Source organism: Girardinichthys multiradiatus, chromosome 12, assembly GCF_021462225.1.
Source record: "Girardinichthys multiradiatus isolate DD_20200921_A chromosome 12, DD_fGirMul_XY1, whole genome shotgun sequence".
In the NCBI taxonomy this organism is placed as follows: domain Eukaryota; kingdom Metazoa; phylum Chordata; class Actinopteri; order Cyprinodontiformes; family Goodeidae; genus Girardinichthys; species Girardinichthys multiradiatus.
Window position 1 is genome coordinate 30889022 of NC_061805.1, and position 8209 is coordinate 30897230.

Sequence of the window (8209 nt, forward strand, 5' to 3'; positions counted from 1 at the left end):
TCCCACAGATTCTCTATGGGGTTCAGGTCAGGAGAGTTGGCAGGCCAATTGAGCACAGTGATACCATGGTCAGTAAACCATTTACCATTAGTTTTGGCACTGTGAGCAGGTGCCAGGTCGTGCTGAAAAATGAAATCTTCATCTCCATAAAGCTTTTCAGCAGATGGAAGCATGAAGTGCTCCAAAATCTCCTGATAGCTAGCTGCATTGACCCTGCCCTTGATAAAACACAGTGGACCAACACCAGCAGCTGACACGGCACCCCAGACCATCACTGACTGTGGGTACTTGACACTGGACTTCTGGCATTTTGGCATTTCCTTCTCCCCAGTCTTCCTCCAGACTCTGGCACCTTGATTTCCGAATGACATGCAGAATTTGCTTTCATCCGAAAGAAGTACTTTGGACCACTGAGCAACAGTCCAGTGCTGCTTCTCTGTAGCCCAGGTCAGGCGCTTCTGCCGCTGTTTCTGGTTCAAAAGTGGCTTGACCTGGGGAATGCGGCACCTGTAGACCATTTCCTGCACACGCCTGTGCACGGTGGCTCTGGATGTTTCTACTCCAGACTCAGTCCACTGCTTCCACAGGTCCCCCAAGGTCTGGAATCGGCCCTTCTCCACAATCTTCCTCAGGGTCCGGTCACCTCTTCTCGTTGTGCAGCGTTTTCTGCCACACTTTTTCCTTCCCACAGACTTCCCACTGAGGTGCCTTGATACAGCACTCTGGGAACAGCCAATTCGTTCAGAAATTTCTTTCTGTGTCTTACCCTTTTGCTTGAGGGTGTCAATAGTGGCCTTCTGGACAGCAGTCAGGTCGGCAGTCTTACCCATGATTGGGGTTTTGAGTGATGAACCAGGCTGGGAGTTTTAAAGGCCTCAGGAATCTTTTGCAGGTGTTTAGAGTTAACTCGTTGATTCAGATGATTAGGTTCATAGCTCGTTTAGAGACCCTTTTAATTATATGCTAATTTTGTGAGATAGGAATTTTGGGTTTTCATGAGCTGTATGCCAAAATCATCCGTATTAAGACAATAAAAGACCTGAAATATTTCAGTTAGTGTGGAATGAATCTAAAATATATGAATGTTAAATTTTCATCATTACATTATGGAAAATAATGAACTTTATCACAATATGCTAATATTTTGAGAAGGACCTGTATACATGCACTTTTTGTACATTTTCAAATCACCGTACTCCGTTGCACATTTTAAGTAGGCATTTTTAATAACCGTGAAGTTATCTTTTTATCTTGTCATTTTTCCCGTTACTGAAAAGGCTACTCTTACTTTTTGGTCTTTATAATCTTTTTATGTTTGTGAATAGATGCATTCCTCCATTTGCCTTTAACCATGCTGCTAATACACCTGAATTTGGCATGACATGCAGATGACATGGCTCCCCAAATCAAATTTGGGGAGCCATGTCATCTGCTAGTGTTAGTCCACTGTCCAAGTCAGAAGTCAGTACAGCGTCTACCAGGAAAATTAAGAGCACTTCATGCTTCCCTCTGCCGGCAAACGTTAACCAAACTGGCATGACTCAAACCCTACAGAGAATTTATGGAGTATTGTCAAGAGAAAGATGAAAACAATAGAACCAACAATGCCGATGACCTGAAAGTGGCTATTATAACAACTTGGGCTTCCTCAGCGGTACCATGCCACGCTGCATTGATGCAGTAATTCATGCAAAAGGAACTCCAACCAAGCACAGAGTGTGCATACTGCACTGTTCATGGATATACATTCCAGTAGGCTCATAGATATGTACTAGCATTTATTTGTATTGCTCTTATGTAATATGGAAAGTTTTGGGGTTTTATTAGCTGTAACCCATCATAATCTAGATAATCGGAAATAAATAAAATATATCACTGTCTATAATCAACTGCGAGTTTCACTTAAATTGAATTAAATTAAGAAAACGTTTACATGAAATTTTAATTTATTGAGATGCACAGGTATAATCTATCTGAAGTGGCGTTTACTACTTGATGTCATGTAATTAAAAACTTGGATAATAAAACTCAAAACTACATTTAAAGAGACTAATTAATTTTAAAAAAATTTGTCCCTGAAGACATATGGCCCTAATTCCCGCGAACGCACCATAAAAGGACCAAATTAACCTTTTCATGTCATAATCAAAGAGTTCAAGAAAAAATAAAGTGCAGAATAAAATATTAAAAGTAAAGTGTGTCCGACTTTTCCACCAAATGCATAAATTCCGCTATGAATCAGTAAGGTAATAATAATATAACTACATCCTTACCAGATGGTGCAGCAGTTCCCGTACCAACTTTAGCACTATCTTGATGGAGGCTGTCGCGGCCTCGTCTGTGTTGTCGCACCCGGCAGGTTTGCACGGTGCTTGCGTACAGAGCATGCACAGGAAGATAAGGACTACTGTGGAGAGACATGAAACAGCAGACAGAATACATTAATTAAACCTGAACATGCACACACACACACACACACACACACACACACACAGAGAGAGAGAGAGAGAGAGAGAGAGAGAGAGAGAGAGAGAGAGAGCTGCTGTCTGAACGGGAGACAAGCGGAGTTTCATAGCTCTACTGGTTTATCCAGCTGCTTACCGGCTCGGTTATCCATGACAGGAGGATACTTCGGTCACAACAGCTGGCTAAGATGTGCTACTTTCTGTCGTCCATCTTACAAACATCACTTTTATTGGGGCTTCAGAGATAAAAATCAACATTTAAATACTTTCCTCTGCGTATGACTGTCGGGGGGGGGAAGCGATCTGGAGTTTTGTAAAAACTACACCTCCAGAATAATTGTTAGAAATCTGACTAAATCTGGAAAAAAAAAAATAATTGTTATGTTTAGTAAAGTATGTCCCCAGTCACTGGCTCTAATTAAAGACGTTTAGGCTGAAAATGCACTAGAAGGATTTTTATATATGAAAATAAGTTAGGTAGAAAACTTGATGAAAATTCAATTTTAGACTACAGAGGACAGGATATTGTTTGTGTTTTGGTCATAAGGATGTGAGCAACTTTTCAACTCCAAACTCAACCTGTTCTCCACTAGGATCTCCATTAGGATCTACACAGGGCATGAACATAAATCAACGTCACTGCCACTGTGCAAGTAATTTGCTGGAAATGTCTCATTATAGTGAAAGTGTTTGGGAATGTTGCAGGGAAGAGAGCTGATGTGAGCATCTGGAAGGCATCTTGATACCGGCAGGTCCACCACGTGGTGCGTCTTCATTTCTGATGAATCACTAAGACATCTTAAAAGAAAATGACTTGTATTGATCATAGATTGAATCTTTTTTCTCTGGGAGGATCCCTAAAAACTTCAAAGCACAATTTAAATTTTGACATCCCCCTACTTTTAAATGAAAGAAAAAATGTCTCAGCTTTAAAACCAAAAGAGATTGTATGTTCTGAATAGATCATTTTATTTTTGTAACTACAGATCAAACCCATAAAGTTTAAGACACCATTCATTATAAATAAAAGTATTCATATCCAAAAATATAAAAATAAATAAATAGAAGCATAAATAAATGTTTAGTGATGTCTTTAGGTAGATCAAAATGACAAGCTGCAGTGAAGTGGGTCACCTTCCTCACGGTAACATATTACTCGTGTAACTTTCAGTCCAATTTCTGGCAGCGTGTAAGATCCGGAGGGCATATTTTTTCATGGCAAAACCTTTTAAAGTTGGCAGCTCTCTGGGGCACTCCATCAGTTTATCTTTGTCCTGACATTTGTTCATCAGCGTGGCCAGGCTTTCAAACATATACCGGAATACTCCTGTGTCGTTGATGATTGCTTCCTTTATAGTGTTGTTTAAAGTGAGGTTATTAATCATGGGTGGCAGGTGATTTTTGAGGTAGTCAGTGATGGCACACGTGGAGTTGAGGGTGTCTGGATCGGTAGTGTTTCCAACCGGAAAGGTTATTCCATCTAGTGGCTCCAGTTTTCTGTATGCATTTGATGTATTCTTAAAGAAGTGTGTGACCTGTGGAAGAACAGAGATGAGTTATTAGAAAGAAGCCCTGCTTTGCCCTTTTTCTTACTGTCTGACATTAAACCAGAACAAATAAAACTACAGAGATTATTTTACTTTCTTTAAAATCTGAGGTTTACATACACTAAAATTACTATGGCCCCAAACGTTTTTTTAAAAGTCCAAATGATGTCATGGCTTTGTAACCATCACATGGATTAAATTACGACATTTGAGTTCATTGGACGCATACAGTACAGAACAAAAGTTTGGACACACCTTCTCATTCAAAGAGTTTTCTTTATTTTAATGACTATGAATATTGTAGCTTTACACTCAAGGCATCAAAACTATGAATTAACACATGTGGAATTATATACTGAACAAAAAAGTGTGAAACAACTGAAAATATGTCTTATATTCTAGGTTCTTCAAAGTAGCCACCTTTTGCTTTGATTACTGCTCCGCACACTCTTGGCATTCTGTTGATGAGCTTCAAGAGGTAGTCACCTGAAATGGTTTTCCAACAGTCTTGAAGGAATTCCCAGAAATGCTTAGCACTTGTTGGCCCTTTTGCCTTCACTCTGCGGTCCAGTTCACCCCAAACCATCTCGATTGGGTTCAGGTCCGGTGACTGTGGAGGCCAGGTCATCTGGCGCAGCACCCCATCACTCTCCTTCTTGGTCAAATACCCCTTACACAGCCTGGAGGTGTGTTTGGGGTCATTGTCCTGTTGAAAAATAAATGATGGTCCAACTAAACGCGAACCGGATGGAATAGCATGCCGCTGCAAGATGCTGTGGTAGCCATGCTGGTTCAGTATGCCTTCAATTTTGAATAAATCCCCAACAGTGTCACCAGCAAAGCACCCCCACACCATCACACCTCCTCCTCCATGCTTCACGGTGGGAACCAGGAATGTAGAGTCCATCCGTTCACCTCTTCTGCGCCGCACAAAGACACGCTGGTTGGAACCAAAGATCTCAAACTTGGACTCATCAGACCAAAGCACAGATTTCCACTTGTCTAATGTCCATTCCTTGTGTTCTTTAGCCCAAACAAGTCTCTTCTGCTTGTTGCCTGTCCTCAGCAGTGGTTTCCTAGCAGCTATTTTACCATGAAGACCTGATTCATACAGTCTCCTCTTAACAGTTGTTCTAGAGATGTGTCTGCTGCTAGAACTCTGTGTGGCATTGACCTGTTCTCTAATCTGAGCTGCTGTTAACCTGCGATTTCTGAGGTTGGTGACTTGGATGAACTTATCGTCCGCAGCAGAGGTGAGTCTTGGTCTTCCTTTCCTGGGGCGGTCCTCATGTGAACCAGTTTCTTTGTAGCGCTTGATGGTTTTTGCGACTGCACTTGGGGACACTTTCAAAGATTTCCCGATTGGTCGGACTGACTGACTTTCATTTCTTAAAGTAATGATGGCCAATTGTTTTTCTTTACTTAGCTGGTTTTTTCTTGCCATAATACAAATTCTAACAGTCTATTCAGTAGGACTATCAGCTGTGTACTGTATCCACCTCCTGCACAACACAACTGATCGTCCCAACCCCATTTATAAGGCTTGAAATCCCACTTATTAAACCTGACAGGGCACACCTGTGAAGTGAAAACCATTTCAGGTGACTACCTCTTGAAGCTCATCAACAGAATGTCAAGAGTGTGCGGAGCAGTAATCAAAGCAAAAGGTGGCTACTTTGAAGAACCTAGAATATAAGACATATTTTCAGTTGTTTCACATTTTTTTGTTCAGTATATAATTCCACATGTGTTAATTAATAGTTTTGATGCCTTCAGTGTGAAGCTACAATATTCATAGTCATGAAAATAGAGACAACTCTTTGAATGAGAACGTGTGTCCAAACATTTGGTCTGTACTGTACATGTGGATGTATTCTAAGCCAACACCTAAAAAAAAACGCTTCCTTTTGCGATATTACAGGAAAATTAATAGAAATCAGCCCAAATATCAGGAAGAGAATTGTGGACCTCAACATGTCTAGTTGATCCTTGGGTAAGCATATTGCTTTGTGGCTTAAGGACAAAAAAGTAAGAGTTTTGGGGCGGCCATCACAGAGCTCTGATATCAGTCCCAGTGAAAACTTGTGGGCAGAGCTGAAAAGGTGTGTGGAGTAAGGCAGCCAACAAACCTGACTCAATTACACCAGGCCTGTCAGGACGAATAAGCCAAACTGTTGTGACCATCAAAGTCACACAGTTTAAAAGCCAATTCTACCAAATACTAAGGAAGTTTGTGTTGACATTTGAATTTGAAGACAGTAAAATATATTCTATCTCATTATTCTGGCATTTAGAAAATAGAAACAATGTTTGTCATTATAACCGACACTAAACAGGAAAAATGCAGTCTGAAAATATGCCAGACAGTGAGAAAAAAGGGTTATGTGTCTTTATATATATATATATATATATATATATATATATCTTTCTAACTGTTGCCAAATCATAAAATATAATACTTCTTTTAATCATTATGATACTTTCACTTGCATTTAGCACTCCATACATATCACAATATTTCTGCAGGCTTACTTACATATACAGATTCTGCCCTCTTCAGGTTCAATAAAACAAAACTAAATTTAATCTTAATATCTCTGATCTCATTCCGTTTCTCTGCACAACTCTTCAATCCAACTGGATGGGAGGCCAGCAAGGACATGTGCATGATTGTGATGAAGAGAAGCAGGAGCTCTGCAAATGATTATACACAAAAGAATATGATGCTGTCATCTGCATAGTCGTCACAAATCTTACTGAAGTCACACTAAAATCAACGTAAAACATAAAAACGTGAATGTTACTGAGAAATAAAAATGCTATCTTCAACAAAGTAAACATCCCTAAGTATAAAATTTACATTTATGCATCTTAAAAGGTACAGTTACAGCACAATCATCAGAGTTAAGAGTTACTCCTAAATTGATTTGAGAAGAGCTTACCTTTCAGCATGCTCATGGTGTGAAGTGTTTCTGTTCGCTGTTCAGTCTATACTTCTGGCCTGGCACAAGTTGCCTATATAGTCAGTTGCAACGTGGGACTTTTTTTTTTGTACACCATCAGCTGGTTTATGGCGTCACTTGGCATTATCATTCAAACAATCTTTTTTTTAAATCTTTCTTTGTTTGCAGTTGAAGGGCACTGCTCACCATAGTGGTTTTACTGTGTGGAAGCAGCACAAACTACCACAGAGAGTCATCAAAAGCATCTCAAGCCTGCACTGAAACTGCTTGGTAAAGCTTTGCTCCACTGACACAAAATCTCGAGCACAGTTAAGCTGGCAGGTTGTTACGACATTGATACGGTGCGTAGAAATCTTTTAGAAGCTGTCATATGAACTGTCAAAGTTTGTCTCTTGACTTTTAGTTGTTAATGTGAACAACAAGTTTCTCTGTTTCATGTTCATTCGCATTGGAGCCCCTTTCCATGAACTCATGACGACATTAAAGATATCCAGATTTAGACTTTCAAGGTCTACATAAAAGTACAAAATCTAAGAATTTCAAAATGACAGACGTTGCGTCACTTTCAGTCTATCTACCTTTATCTACCCTCTTCAACTAGGATAACACACCAAAGGATTCTACCTATGGTACAGAGTTGCTGTTTAATGGCGACCACAGACAAGAATTTGGCTAATTTGTCTGCCATTCCCACAGCACTGACTCTTTCTTTGGGATATGTCAATTAGGTTAACTGTGACCTGAATGGTAAATAACAACTTGTATTTATATGACACATTTTTTTAAGGTATGCAAAATTTCTTGCAAATTTTTTTTTTTTTTTATGTAAAAGCCCAACAAGAAATAATGTAGAACCTTGAACAAAAAAGGACATAAAGTATTTGCGCGTTGCCTTTGTATTGAGCCTCCTGATTTAAGAGTTTGTAGAAAAATCTTTGCTGAAATTAAAGGGGATATATCATGCAAAATCCACTTTTTTAGCCCTTAAATACATTTCTTTGTGTACGTGAGTCTGTAGCAGTCCAAAAACGTTGAATTTAGTCTCTCCAGGTGCTGTGTAGATATTTTTCTATTCTGTTTGGGTCATATTTTTCAGTCCATTCAGACTTCTCTACTCTCTATTACATTTTTTTGAACTGTTACGTTACAGTATTTGCTGCGGAACAGCAAAATAAGGTCATTGACTTCCAGCTGACCAATTCGCATATCCGCCATTTTTATTTCTCGCTGCAAT